This window comes from Lineus longissimus, chromosome 7 (assembly GCF_910592395.1).
Source record: "Lineus longissimus chromosome 7, tnLinLong1.2, whole genome shotgun sequence".
Lineage (NCBI taxonomy): Eukaryota > Metazoa > Nemertea > Pilidiophora > Heteronemertea > Lineidae > Lineus > Lineus longissimus.
The window spans coordinates 12,417,916-12,434,328 of record NC_088314.1 but is presented as its reverse complement, the minus strand read 5'-3'; the positions used below and the strand labels follow the sequence as shown (position 1 = coordinate 12,434,328).

At 40.3% G+C, this 16,413-nt stretch overlaps 1 protein-coding gene and 1 long non-coding RNA gene across 5 annotated transcripts in view; both read left to right on the top strand.

Moving 5' to 3' along the window:
- Positions 1-16,413, top strand: part of LOC135491759 (ubiquitin-like modifier-activating enzyme ATG7) — a 380,340-nt gene that overhangs the window by 185,571 nt on the left and 178,356 nt on the right. The window lies entirely within an intron of this gene.
- Positions 9,389-11,867, top strand: LOC135491717 (uncharacterized). Its single transcript, XR_010447872.1, has 3 exons — positions 9,389-9,558; positions 10,659-10,864; positions 11,353-11,867. It is a non-coding gene; the product is annotated as an uncharacterized LOC135491717 (long non-coding RNA).

Below are 16,413 nucleotides of genomic sequence, written 5' to 3'. Positions count from 1 at the left end.
CTTGTCTACCATTAGAGTAGACCATACAGTGAGCACAATGGCTACTGGTTGTTTCATGTTACTTAGCTTTTTATTTACAGATTCCCTGCATGTTATTTTCTGGCTGTAGTCAGGTGTCCACTGACTGAGATTTAGATTCCAAGTCCAATCACGAGAAGCAGTCGCTGCTAACTGTGCCGTGTTTCACACCCACACTTGCCAACTTATTTGTGAGATAAGCGTTAGCACTCGCCAACTTATTTGTGAGATAAGCGTTAGCACTCACAAATATTACTAACTGTGAGAGAATGGTAAAGCACTCACTGTTACCAACTTATTTGTGAGATAAGCGTTAGTACTCGCAAATACCACTAACTGTGAGAGAAGCGTAAAGCACTCACTGTTACCAACTTATTTGTGAGATAAGCGTTAGCACTCGCAAATAACACTAACTGTGAGAGAAGCGTAAAGCACCCACTGTTACCAAAATTACAAATAAAAATACCAATTGAAAATCACAAATTGAAAATCACAAATTGAAAACCGCAAGTTGAAAATCACAAATTGAAGATTACAAATTGAAAATCACAAACTGAAATCATTATTGAAAGAATTTTTTATTGGACTTGGAATCTAATTGCTCAATCATTGAATCAATATACTTGATAAATCATTCTAATTATGGATAATGATCTTTTTCAGTATCGGTCTGCAATTGGCTGTTATGTATCCAATGCACAAAGAAAGAGTCAGCCAACTCTATTGACTGCACATGCTGAATGTGGATGTCGCAATTACAATTATGCTAATAATGATTCATTGCTCATATTTCAGGCAAATGAAGACATAGGTTACAAAGGAATTGATCGCATGATTAATTTGTTAAATCAAAAAAACTGACAGAATTAATGACAAGTCTACGTGGTATTATGCATCCATATGGTTTTTGCTGGCATTCCTTTGTAAAACTAAGAATTGGTGCAAAAATTATCAGCAGTTAACGAATGATAAGATGAAACAACAGGAATTGCAAGAAAGAATGAATTCGGAAAATGGTTTTCTAGAATAATGGCTAATTATAGAAACAAAATCAAACTCCAAAACACAAAGTCACATGATGATGCATCGCTTGTTCAATACGACTCCAAACAAGACAGTGTAAGCAAAGAAAGTCATTATTCATTTTCAAGTATCGAATCATTCTTATTGTCTATATTTCTTCATGCTATGTACTATCTGCTGTACAAATGAATATTCTCAAACAGTGCAATGATGTTGAGTCCAATCCTGGCCCCCTTGATCAATTCAATGATGTTCTAGTGCAAAAAGTCATCCAAGGTTCATTTCACCAAGGCAATGAAAAATATTCGGAAGCTTCTATTGGGAAACAATGTGTGGCAAATGCTGCAGTTGCTGCAATCAAAATTACCCACACTAAGCTATCTAGCAGTTGATCAGCTACCACCTTACCACTCATGTTTGAATGAAAATTTTAAGCTGAAATGTGTCGGTCCTTCGCATAATGTCTGTTTTCACCACTTGGAAAATTCGCCTGCTTTATCAATGGAACAGTTTATGCATAAATTGTCATCACAATATGGAGTTATTCTTATAATTGGGTCGCAGGCTTTTACTGTTATGCATGTTAATGAGAGGTATTATGTATTTGATTCTCATAGTAGAGACAGGTTTGGTGGCCCTGTGTCAGATGGGTTTTCCATTTTAATTACATTCTTAAATGCTTCCCAGTTAGATCAATATATAAGGAAACATGCTGCAAATCATAGAAAGAACATTTTTGAGGCAACATTTTACAAAGTGCAGCTTGTGACAACTGATGTTTTACGACTTGGTCTTAGAAGGCTAGATCCATCTAATGTACTGATATGTGGTGCTTGCACAGACGATTCACATGCCAAGGTGGCTCCATCTAAATTATGTAAGACCATTGACAAACACAAACATGTAGAAAAAACTTCAACTAAAAATCAATCAAATGAATTAATTAGCAAATATCTTGATGATCAATCTAAAAAACGAAAAAGGCTCAATATTATAAACTTTATAGGCAGTCAAAAAGAGAAATGGAATATTTCCGCAAAAAAGAACAAAAACGACAACAGAATGCTAAAAAGAAAGCTAGGGAAGATCCATGTAAACGCAGCCAAATCCGAAAAATTGAAAAACTCTCTAAACAAAGAGTCAGGCAAGATGACAATAAACGATATAAAATCCAAGAGGTTACAAAATAAACAATGCGAAAAGCTAGACACGATGACAGTAAACGTGATAAAATTCAACAGGTTACCAAATTATCAATGCGAAAAGCTAGACACGATGACAGTAGACGTGATAAAATTCAACAGGTTACCAAACAATCTATGCAGAAAGCCAGGCAAGATGACAATAAACGTGATAAAATTCAACAGGTTACTAAACAATCTATGCAGAAAGCCAGGCAAGATAAGAATAAAAAAGATAAAATTCAACAGATTGCCAAAATATCTATGCAGAAAATCAGACCAGATGACTTGTATTATAACAAAGAAAAAGAGTGGAACAAACTTGCTCGGCGAAAAAGAAGGCTTGACTCCGTGCTAAGATCAAATAATGGTCATGATAATGCCAATGTCACGAAGATGTCTTCATATAGAAAAAGAAAATACGGCTCTACTTTGGATGCCAGACATATTCATTAAATTAACTTGCCAAGGTCCTATCTACGTTTGTACTTGCTGCCACCAGACATGGTTTAAGCATTCAGTGAGATCTTCAGAATCATGGCCAAATAATTTCAAGTCTGATTTTGTTCAAAGTACATTGACTGGAAAATCTTCTGTTAATGGCAAACAATGGCTCTGTACAACATGCATGTCTACACTCAAGTCTGGTGAACATCCAAGCTGAAGCGCTCTTAAAAGTGGGCGTGGCAGGTGATTTTCAGATTTTGGGCATTTTTACATTAACGGCTGGATGGATTTGTCTCAAACTAGGTGCGTATGTACGTTGGCCAGAACAGGTCAGAGAGTTTTTTTCATTTTTTAAATTCTAACCCTTTATGGCCAAGATAGGGGATGCTTGCCTAAACAGACTTTGGTCATATTGACAATAACGGTGATAGCTAGGAGGGCTTAATTTTTAATAGGTTTCCTGATAGTGATAGATTTCCTGATAGCTAGGAAGGCTTAATTTTTACTGTAGACACGTCTAATGAGTCTGCATTACTTATTTGATGAGTTTTGACCTTGACATACTTTTCAAGAGGACAGAGGTCAAAGATTTTTTTTTTTCCTATGGAGGCGTGTTTCATTGCAGTTGAAGCTAGAGAGTTCTAATTTTGTGTGATAATATCTCTTGCTATCTTGTATGTCCACACAGAATTTTGGTCCAATCCGACTTCATATATGTCTGCCAGGTGGCGTTATTCAAAATGGGTAAAAACACCTTCCGGTGATTTCAGAGGTAACTATGATAGCTAGCCTGCTAGGTACAAATCTGTTACTGTGAATGGTGCTTAAGTAGTTACATCTGATACTGTACACGTTGCTGAAATTTTTATATGCATGCTCTACAGAGCACAGTGTATTATGTCATGATGTTACCTATCCGTCTGTCTATAGATGCATATGAGGATCCCAAGTTTTGTTCGCCCGATCAACAGCAGGTGATGGAAGTGATGAAAGAATATGAAATTTTTTATTTTATCTAAAAGGACAATTTTGCAGTTCCTGATAGGTTTCATCCTAACACGTACAGAAAATAAACGTCTCTACAAAAGATATATTACTCCATCCTGGACTCCACTCACACCAATCAGCAGACAACTCAGCATAGGAAAATCAGCCAAAATAATACGAACACAGTTTCCTCTACGACCAGCTTCTGCCAAGTCCATCCACAGGTCTCAAGGAGACACTATACAACCATTGGCGGTTGACTTTACAGGACGAGCTCAACCACACATACACTATGTTGCCTGCAGCAGAGTGAAGACCTTAGATGGACTCTACATGAAAAACTTCAATCCAGATAAAGTCAAAGTCAACCCAGATGTCAAACAAGAAATGGAAAGACTTCGTCAATCCCACTTGGAACACTCACAACTCCAGATCCAGATGTAGGACTCACAGTTGTCTATATAAATTCACAGTCACCCCACAAACACCTCAAAGATGTTGCATCGGACAACAGGCTTCAAGAAGCGCATATACTGATATGTTCTGAAAGAAAATTTCAGCCACCAGATCAAGACGTCTCCTTACCAGGATTCAATCCGCCATTTCGAAATGATGAGATACTTCCATCAACTAGTAACTCAAGACCTTTTCATGGCATGGCTGTTTATACAAAACCCACTGTCACCTCAGCAACACAAAACCCACTGTCACCTCACCCGACAAACACCTCGAAGATGTTGCATCGGACAACAGGCTTCAACAAGCGCATATACTGATATGTTCTGAAACAAGATTTCAGCCACCAGATCAAGACGTCTTCTTACCAGGATTCAATCCGCCATTTCGAAATGATGAGATACTTCCATCAACTCGTCACTCAAGACCTTTCCATGGCATGGCTGTTTATACAAAACCCACTGTCACCTCAGCAACAACCATTCACAACACTCCCACCTGTGAAATTACCCTAACCCACCTACCAAACTCACTAAAAGTTCTTGGAATTTATTCCCACCCAAACCCAAATATATCCAACCTCAAATCTATCCTCTGTCAGCTTGTGGTCAACCATAACCTTACATCAACCAGCAATTATTTTAGGTGACTTCAATACCAACATCACTATTGACAACCTTCTGAACTTCATGCTCCAATATGGATTCAAACAGTACATTAAACAACCAACAACAAACCTAAAAACTACAATAGATCACATCTACACAAATATTCCCTCATCCGGTATCCAAGTAGGCACATTTGAGACCTACTATTCCTACCACAAAGCAATATGGATAAACCGTGTCTATGACTAAAGGTGATATGCTTATTGATACAAGGAGGCCTTGATGCTCAAAGCCCCTTTCAGTCTCTCTGAGGGTGGGCAGCTGTGCAGTGTCAGTGGAGATAACTGTGTATTGCAAACAGACCGATGTCAGATGACAGCAATAGTCACCATAGGCCTGCATGTGAGTCCACGTCTGATGAACCCTTGAGACAGCAACAATATGCAGTAACTGATGGTCAATATGGACAAAAGCAGCCTCAGATTCATCCAGTCAAGGAGGATACTTTTAAGGCCATTCAAAATAAATTACTTGTTTATCATCACTCCACCTCACGATATTTGGAGGGGAGGCCCTTTGATATTGATATTTGATATTTTGTTTGGCGCCAATGTTTGATGGGGAGGGCCTTTGATATTTGGTATTTGATATTTTTCGGTCATGAACTTGGCAATGTATTCCATTGGGAGGGGCTTTGATATTCGATATTTGATAATTTTTGGACTGACATATTACAAATGTATGTATAAGCCATGTCAAGTTATAATCAGTACAGATGTGTCAGGGAGGCCTAAAAATGTATACAGTGATCAAATTCCAAAATGGATAGATAAAATAAGGACAGGAGAATACAAATTAAAGTTTAGTTACAAAACTTGTATGGACATCAACAGCTGTTTCTTTTTTATATTCTGGTCTACTTCAAACTTGAATCTTTCTACAAATGTATCCATGACTACATGAAAACAATACACAAAGAACTTTAAAAAATTAAACATCAATTGAAAAGAGTCTGAGTATATTATGTAGGTCCTCTCAACCAGCCTAGGCACAGAGTATCATCCCTGCTATCAAAAATAAATCAACAGTTTGTGGAGTAACAGTCAGGCTGCATCCACTCAACCAACCTAGGCACAGAGTATCATCCCTGCTATCAAAAATAAATCAACAGGTTGTGGAGTAACTGTTGAGAACTGCCAACTGATGCCTGAACACATGCAGTGTTGAATTCTCTATCAATTGACACACTGTCAAACTCACCGTTGGCAAAGGCATTGTACAGTTCAGATAAAGACCAAGTCTCAATAACATCTACACCATACCAGTCCTTCACGCATTTGGCACCCGACGAAATTTTTACCACGAGGAGCACCATGATCTGCTGATGATTTATTCCCCTGACATTTTACATGTACCGTACAAATCCATGTATATCTGACACAAGCATGCAAAGTGACAGCAAGCAGCATGGCCCCAAGTCTCGCCCATTGAAAACATTCTCCTCATACACCACATAGTGTGTAAGCTTTGGTCAAACATTCATGCGTTGAGCAAGAAATAAAAACACATGCGTCTATTCATCTCGATTCCAGGCTCATCGGCAATATAAAAATAACTGGTAGGCCTATACGCATTTGCCCACGCAGGTATGAGGTTGAGAAAGTATTGGTTCCAAAATCTACCCGAGTGTAGTCTCACTGAGTCAATAATTCTTTTGTGTGCTGACAATTCACTTTGAATGAAAATAATTCATTGCCGTTGAGCGAGACTGGTGTCACTGTACTGAGGTATTGAGACATTTTTTCAGCATCGGCTGGCTGCATGCTGCGTCTCTGGATTTGTTTAGTCGTAACTAATACCACATGTGTGATGGCCAGAACGGGGAAATGGATATCAATTATCAACAGGCCACCGGGTCAGGTAAAATTAGGGCGGTAGGTTGTTTTAATCTGAGTTGGAAGTTGAGGGCACAACTTGGAGCGGACGGTACCTTGATATTTGATATATCGAATATCAAAATAATCGGCACGGGACCTAAATGTCGGGGCGGGCGGTGATGATAAACAAGTAATTTATGTTGAATGGCCTAAGTCAACCAACTTTTAAAATGGCACACTACATTGCAAAGCTCACATTATCCCACAAGTTGCACTTCCAATTGTTACAGTCAGTGTCGGGGATAAAGTTCAAGACAGCTTCGTCCAGACTCTAGCACTTATGGACTCTGGAAGCAATACCTCATTTTGCTCAAAGGCATTGGTCGAACAGTTGAGATTGACTGGAAGGAAAATGCATTTCCCCTTAGAAACGTTGCATGAGGGAAAGGATATGGAAGCGACTGAGATTAGTCTGCAAGTACTCAGGACCCATCAAAGGAAGGAATAGTGTAAGGTCATTAGTCTGCCAAATGTCTACGCTTTGGATAAATTTCCCGAGCTCAATGGGTGTGTAGGAATGGATATTGAAAGATGGGAACATTTTAGAGCACTAGCAGTACCTGAAGGTTACAATGTAAATTGCCCAGCATTCACCACGAATATTAATTCCCTTTGAAGCGAAATGTGGAAAGGATGCAGAGCCATATGCTACAAGAACAGCATTAGGGTGAGCACTCAATGGCTCTCTTGGAGATGGCCCTGCTGCGAAAGTAGTCTCCAACTATGTCAGTGATGCTGAAGTCCTCTTCGAAAGGCAAGTGGAGAAGTTCTGCATGTGGAGACAGGGATCCTGTCCAATAATAATGGAATGCAGTGGTCACCAGATGACTGGAAGATAGTGGTTTCCTGGGACAAAAACACCAGGTTATCCTTTCAAGTCTAGTGAGATGCAGTTACCCAATGACAACGTCATGTTACAGCAGAGATTAAACAATCTCAGGAATCTCCTAGTGAAGGATCAAGAACTACACTCGTAGTACTGTACTGCAGTGAAGGACCTATTGGACAAAGGTCATGCGGAACATCTTCCAGCCAAAGAGATTGACAGTGCACCTTGCCGAACGCAGTACCTGCCACATCATAATCTCTAAACCCACAAATGACCTGTTTTGCAATTGCCTAATAGTTAATCAACTACAACTGTTTAGCGTTGATCGGTCGGTCTTTGGCCTTGATCGGTCCGCTTCTCAGTATCTTTGTGCAAAGGATACTTACCCACTACATCTACAACAAATAATGACTCATTTTATTGAACTTTCGTTGAAAGGTTAGTTGATTGTGCATTTGCACCCTTTCAGGACAGTCTTTACTTTCGCATAGCATTATATTGAACAATCGCAGTTCGTAGTATCGCATAGTGAATACTCGTTAATTTTGCGTAATTTTGGACAATCTCAGTAAATTGCATTAGAGCATTTGTTATTATTTCGTGTAGGCCTATTACTCTGCATTATCTACAGGGTTTGTGATGTGCGACTTTCAGTGTCTCTTTCATAAATGTTCACCCATTTAGTTCACATTTAAAGGCCTGGATGTTGGGGCCAAATTTGATTGATAAATGCATTGTTCGCTGCATTGACATGATCTGTTAAAATTTCCAAGACACTATCGCCATCCATTGTCTTTTTCCCCACACCCGCAAAGCTAATAATGACACTCCACGTAACTCAACCCAAAATAACATCAGCCATAATATAAAACACTATGCTCTCCTATACTTCCCTTCTCTTACCAAAATCATTATTCACCTCACATAGGCTGAGGGGTATTGCTCGCTTCAGCAAGCCATTTTTACTCAATTCCTTTGCAAACTGATGGATCCAGTGACATATTTATAGTCTCCACCTGCAGCTAAAACATCTTACACTGGAGCTGCACTCTTGTTGCCGGGGGGGGGGGTGAATTTTTCTTCAATTTTAATTATTGTATAATATAAGAAATCGTGGCTATTCTGTATTATTAATTATAATGTTCCTTAATGTAACCACTTCACTGTTAAGTGTACTTGGTGATTCTTGGAAAACACTTATTTAAGAACATAGACACTCGAACTCCAATCTGCAAATTGTTTGAGATTGTATGTATCTGTGATCAAGGATTGTTCAATGGAAATATTCTGTGGATCATTAACGAATTATCAAAATGATAACAGATTCATGTTGTATCACTATCAGTGACCAATGAAAATAAATCTAAGTTTGATGGAAATTTTCTGTGAAATAACAAATTATGGAATTGAGAACTTAGTTTATTTTAACTGCCCTGCATATCATGTCATTACCACGCATCCACACAACTTCAACTTCTGAAGGATAATTTGTTCAATGAGGATAGGATATCTACTCAATATATCTGGAATGCAAGAACTGCTATATTCATAATCATACTCCCCTTGGTCATTAGCTTTCTACACATCCTGGGTGAATGGACAGCACGAAATCTGATCTTCAGACCAAGCACTACATCAATATGTAATTATTCCTTTTCAATCTTAAACCTTTACATTTCCTTATCAGGAGCCCCTTTCATGAGGGCATATGCATTGTCATACTCATATTTGATCATTATGACATTCACCTCTGGTTCATGTTATTTTGCTTTTTATTTACAGATTCCTTGCATGTAATTTTCTGGCTTAGTCTGGTGTCTCCTGTATAAACATTATAGTTAGTACCCATTCTTTATTCTCATTTCAGACAAAATGTCTAAGCGCAAAGCAGACGACAATTCTGAGTGCATAGACTGCACCTGCTACATCCACAACACCTCCCCAGTTAAAAGAAATGCAAAACAGAAAGAATTCTTCAAAGCAACATGCCAAGTAAACAACAACCAGTACAAGAACTGCTTATGCTATGCTCCTCGTCTACACAATGATTTTAAGAAAGCAGAAAATGCAAAGTAAGTACTAGTATTACCCTTGTTTTGTCAGGGCCTGTATCAAAAAGACAAAATAATATATAAGTCTTGTAGTAAAACAAAAATTCGCCTTGCATTTGCACACTAAACTCAACAATCTGTATTTACAATGATGCCAGTCTTTGGATTATCAGGCCCCAGCCCCATCTCTGGTGCATAATCTGCATTACACTTCATCCAGATCAGTGGTTGTATTACCATGTGTAGATGTAAGGACAGCACTGGGGCTGAGTGTTACCACTGTCTTGTTTAATAAGCTATCCTACAGGCCCAGAGGGCTTATGCGTGCTCTGCTACATGTGTATGCAGTCCATGCCAGGAAACGGGCACGATCACGCCCGCGTCCGCAAACGCTCGTAAACTACTCCGCACGAGCGCTATCCATAACGCCCGCCGGACACTTGAGGGGCGCGTGCCGCCCGCCATAACAAAACACCGGCGCGATAACACCAGCCGATTCCCAGCACGATCGTGATTCATTTCCCTGTATCCAGAGTTCCATTTCGGGGAAAGCTAGAGTCTCACTCAGCGCGGTAATTATTCCATTTAGCGCTGGGTACACGCCAGACTGTACACTTCTCTATAGTTGGCAGTTGCTGCAGTGCGCGGTAATGGCATATCGAATCAGGATGGAACTAAGCATTACAAAGTGGATTGTAGGCGTTTTGAGAATGTTTCTTCGCCGAGAGTTGGCTGCAAAAAGTACATAGCAGATAAAACTAGTTTTTTGTCTAAATTCCTTGTTCATAATGTAATAAATTGCCATGCCCGACGGGCAGCATGACTTAGTCCTGCGACTTGCCCAGACATTTTTTTACTCTGGAATTGTTTACAGGCGTCTCATGCGGCCGTAGGCGTGATCGCGCCCGTTTCCTGGCAGTAGTTTGCGGGCGCAGGTGTGATCACGGGCGCGGGCGTGATCGCGCCCGTTTACTGGCATGGCCTGCCCGACAGCGGGCGGGAGTGAAAAAAATAGTGCCCGTGGAAAGGGTTGCGGGAGTGACTGATGGTGCCCGTGGATTTTTCTCATGGCAGGCACTGTGTATGTAACTAACCAATCGTTCATATTAATCTATTTTCAGAAGTCCTGTCAAAATCAAGAACGTTCAATTGATTCCTGATTATCAAGACAACACGAAAAAGGACTTTAAGATAACATACAATTCCAACAATTGAAAAGCAGAATACAACAACCTTACCATTTAAGATGAAAACACCAGCAGTTGACCTAAATACAATCATCGATACTCCACTGAAGGATTTGAAAAGTTTACAGATTTGCCAAAAGGTATGGGATTCTTTATACACTTCTTCAGACAGGATATATATGAGAAGGATGCAAATGTTTATGCTATAGGAGCCTTGAAATAGATTTTACAACAATGTGTGCACCACTACCTTCTCAATCTGAAGTTGGTACCCTTCTTAAGACGTGTTGGGCACTACAACCGCTTTCATACCGAATTCCTCAAAGGAATGCAAGTTGAACGAAGAATGCGCAATGGCTCAATGAGTTTGAAAACGGTTCACAAATCGACTTCGATAAATCGATTTGGATGGGTGCCGAACCGATTCCTGTAGCAACACTAATTGTGGACCACATTGAATGTCCTATAATTGTCTAGTGTGAACATGGCTTTTGTATATGATGCCAATAAAAGCCTTCAATGTATTATCATGATTATTGTCATGGGGACATGCCCAAAAAAATCATCCTCAGCACTATTTTTCAAACTAATTGTCTCACTTCATTATATACATGTCTTATCTTTTCAGGTACGTGTTGTTGCGACAGTAAGGAAGTTATCAGATGAAATTCAGCAGAAGGAAATTTATGGATCACTATTGCACCTACAAGAAGCTGTGATTTCCGTTCAAACAAGTGCTGTAAAACTAGCTCTTTGGGGCTCTTCCGTTCAAAAAATTGAATCGGGAAAGACACACGTGTACTGGATACAGGGAAAGCAGTCTTCGTAGTGGCACTGGACCTGTCCGCCGCCTTTGACACTATTGATCACGAGATACTTTTAAGTCGCCTTGACAGGAGATGTGAAATTCGCGGTACTGCCCTGGATTGGTTCCGCTCGTACCTGTCCGGACGAATACAGGAGGTGACGGTCAATGACGCAGTGTCAGATGCTTCTCCACTCCGCTTTGGTGTGCCGCAAGGCTCTTTTCTAGGCCATCTGCTGTTCACGGCGTACAGTAGTCATCTAGGAGATATAATAAGATCTTACTTGTTGCCATACATTCTGTATGCCGATGACAGCAACCTTTACGTTGTGTTTGACCCAAACAATCCGTCGGAGGTGAACTCTGTCTTAGCAAGGCTCTCAAAGTGCATCACTGAGATTCAAAACTGGATGACTATCAATAAGCTTAAACTGAACAATGACAGGACGGAATTCTTTGTTGCTAGTGCCAAACCTGACCAGAAACTTCTTGCCAATCTGAGACTGAATTTCTGTGATACAGATATCGCACTCAGTAACTCTATCAAACTTCTAGGAGTGACTTTCGACCATGAAATGACAATGAGCAAGCATATCGGCAACTTGTGTCGAGCAGCCAATTTCCAGCTCTACCGTCTTGGAAAAATAAAACATTTCATCAGTCAGTCGGCTACAGTGAGTGCAGTCAGAACTTTGGTGCTATCACGCTTGGACTATTGCAATAGTATACTATACAATGCATCTGAGTCAAACTTGAGGAAACTACAAATAGTACAAAATTCAGCTGCACGTCTTGTCATGAGAGTGGCTAGAAGAGACCATATCACCCCTGTGCTTCGTGACCTCCACTGGCTGCCTCTGAGGGCGCGCACGGAGTATAAGATCAACGTCATGGCCTTTAAATGTCTCAGGAACTGCTCCGCAGAACCTCGCAGACTGTGTATCGGCTTATGCTCCGGCCCGCACTCTCAGATCAAGTAGTAAAAGTCTATGCCGGGAGGTCCGCACTCGCAGGGCGATTGGATCTTCAAGCTTCTCTGTGGCGGGCCCAAAACTTTGGAACAAATTACCAGATGTTTTAAAATCCATAGCTAACATCAAAACTTTTAAGTCACACTTAAAAACATATCTTTTTAGGCAGCACTTTTTTGGTGACAATGCACTCTAGAATGTTTTATAGTCATCTTGTCTCTAATTGTCTTACCTAATGTCTTATAGTCTCAGTTTTATCTATTATTGTTTTACAGCAAAATTCCTGTATGCATTGAAATTTATTTATTTTTTAAAATTAAATGTAAAGCGCCTTGAAGTGTTTTACAAAAGGCACTATATAAATTGTTTTAATAATAAATAATTAATAATAATATGAACTTGCCAGCCTCTCAGTAATAGACTACAATTTTGTTAGTTGCCTGTCCACAACATCAGACACAATCATAAAGGCTCGCCATGATCTTGCCGAACTTGTGAATGACCAAGATGTTGAAATCAGTACTTCGCGTAGTATTGAAAATAGTACAATCAATCAAGTATCTGTTAATTTTAGACATGCTTGTCGTTGTGGAACCACAATTCCAGAGGATTCTCTACTATCTAAAACTTTCAAATGCAGCTCTTGTGGAATGCGACAGAGAGGTACAGATACTAAAAAGAAAATGCGAGTAATATTTGACATTAAGAAAGATACAGAAATTCATCAGTTGACTGCTTCTGATGAAATAATCATCAAATCCCTGTCTGATTAAAATTTCTTCATAACAAACACCACTACCAATGAAGAAATTGAAGAATTTCTGCTAAATTTGGAAACCATTCCATTCATTTCTTTCTCCACTGATGGAATGGTGTTATCATTCAATGTGACAAAAGCCTGAAATATTTAACAGATAACAGGGAGTAATGCCATAAGTGGACATTCACATGCTGGACTCGGCCTACGCAATGTTAGCTTATAAAATTGGTGAAAAGTAGTTTCGTAAACATTGATAAGCAGACCTAATAATATTGACAGTCTTATGAATTAGTAGGGAAAATTTGTTAAAAGTCGGACAAAATAAATTGTGAAAAAGTTATAAAATACGCTAACATAATAATAACCCACAAATCAAAATCAGTGGTCCATTCCCATTATTACCGGCCTGATGGTTTAGAATGACATCATAAGCAGCCCGTCAAGCAGGTCAAGATAAATTATTTCTTTCAGAAGTAACCTGCTTAATGCCATTTTACACCTGTAAATAGGTTACCGATAGACTCAGGAATGCAAGATAATTTTCAAAAGCCACTATTGACATTCTCCCAGTGCTAACACATAAAAACAATGGATCGTCGTCCGCTTGTTGTAAAAATGATCTGAAGAACGATTCTTTTATGAAGCCGGTGTAAAAGTAAAAGGTGTCCCTCCTGGAAAAAGTGTCTGGGCCTATTTATGGCATATGGTTCTATAGAGGCCATGACCGTCAATATCTCCAGCGCATAATAGAATCCTTTGTTCCCGGAAAGTTTATCCTAGGACATTTTCAACGTCTACACCGGCACCCCATTCAGCCATGTCAGCAACACATTGAGTGCATTCGATCTAATCCACTAATCCACATACCCATATTGCACCAAGGGTAATGAACCCAGTAAGACAGGTAAACCTAACACAGCAGGTGGTGTCTGTGGTGCAATAGCAGATGTCTTGGAGGAAGGCCGCGGAGTGCAATCAATCAGCTCATCTGACCTATCATAAACATCCAGCTGAGAGGCATTCCACCTATTTCGCTCAACTTTGGCTAACGGGGTCTGGCTGTCATGAGAATCAGAAAATACTAGGCCAGACTTTTTAGCCCACTAGGTCATAGACCAATAGGGCTTATGCTGTGCTCGGGGGTAGTTAGTGGTGGTCTGTTGTGCGTCAGTCCGTCGGTCAGTTCGTAAACTTTTTGCCTTGTCAGCGCTCTACTGTCTTCATTTTTTGACGGATCATTTTCATCATGTGCATATATGGTCTTCCATATGTGCATATTTGGACCAAAGATTTAGGCCAAGTCTGATTTTGAGCGCAATTCGATTCCTAATTTGGATTATTACTGGTGTTGGTTGAGTTACACCGGGATCCGGGTTAATGACTGGTGTTGGTGCATCCAACGTTTGCCGTACTTGCTGCGGTGTTGGTTCAGCTGTTCTCATCAGGAATTTACGGTTTCTGCGATAAAGTCTGCCTTTCTGCTCCACAAGGTATGACCTTGGTTGTGACAACTTCTCTTGTACAAGAGCAGGTTGCCAACGTTTACCATCATGCAAACGAATAGTGTCTCCAGGTTGGAGCGGTTGGAGGGGTATGGCTCCTCGATCATGAAACAGTTTCTGCTTGTTTTGTCATTCAAGCAAGCGCTCTCTGACTCCATTTTTCAACACCAAGGTGACTACTATGAATTTTCAGGCGCATTTCTGCTCGAAGATTCTCCGGCACAATCAGACGGTCTAATTTCAACAATAGTCCATCCTCAACAGTAATCTCCTCTTTATATGGCCAATAAGCACGGATACGCTGATCCACTAGCTGTCGACTTTTAGGCCAACCTCTCAGCACGACACGTTTCAGTTCACATAATGTCTCATCCTCCGCTGTGGCTGTTTTTAAATCAGCCAAACGTTCAGGGGTCACTGGTAAATGTTCAATCACATGCACAACTTGATTTACAACATTCATCGATTCTGAGTGTCCAACAGGCGTGCGACTCAGTGCATCTGCGATGTGCATACCTTTACCACGGACATAGTTGATACTTATGTCATACTTCTGTAAGCGGATTAGCCATCTTTGAATACGCGGTGGGGCAAATGCTACGGCTTTCTTCCACAAAGCCTCAAGTGGCTTTTGGTCACTTTCCAACAATAATGTCTGTCTGTCCGTACAGATATTCATGAAATTTCTCACAACCCCACACATCTAACATCTCGCATTCAATATTCGCATAATTCAATTCAGCTGGATTTAGAGTTCGCGAAGCATACGCAACGGGACGCCCTTTTTGCAAAACACATGCACCTAGGCCTTTCATTGATACATCCACTGACACAGTCACCGGTTCCTTCGGATTGAAAAAGGCTAACACTGGTGCCTGTGTGAGGGCAGTTTTCAACTCATTCATGCATTTGGAATGGCGCTCATCCCAATGCCATGCAATGTCTTGTTTCAGCAATTCACGCAGGGCACTACTTTTCTGCGATAGATTTGGGATGAATTTCCCAACGAAATTCACCATCCCCAGAAATCTCAAGAGTTCGGTCTTGTCTTCCGGTTCTGCGAATTGGGTGATAGCAGTAATTCGACTATCTGTCACTTGGAGTCCATATTCAGACAGGTTGCTACCCATGTATGCGAATGAGGTATCACCAACTTTGCACTTATCACGATTCAGGGTGAGATTTTCCTTTCGGACACGTTCCAATACGCGACGTAATCTCTCGTTGTGCTCTTTCATTGTCGATCCCCAGACCAAAATGTCATCCATGATGACCTCAACGCCTTTCAAATCAAATCGTCAAACATCTGTGAGGCAATGCGTTGCCAATATTCTGGTGCGGATTTAAGATCAAGAGCAAGATCAAGTCTTTCGGATCAATACAAATTCTGAGACCTCGTCCACTGCTTTTCTCTATCACGACCATCGAATTAACCCATTTACTAGGTTCCTCGACTTTCTCAATTACCCCTTCCTGTTGCATTTTACGAAGTTGAGCTTTGAGTCGGTCCCTAAATGCATAAGGGACGCGACGCGGAGGGTGCACCACCGGGGGTACCGAGGAATCCACATTTATGTCGTATTCTTTAGACATACAGCCTAATCTACCGAAAACCTCCGGAAATCCGTCAAGTCAAGAATCTTGTTCGGAT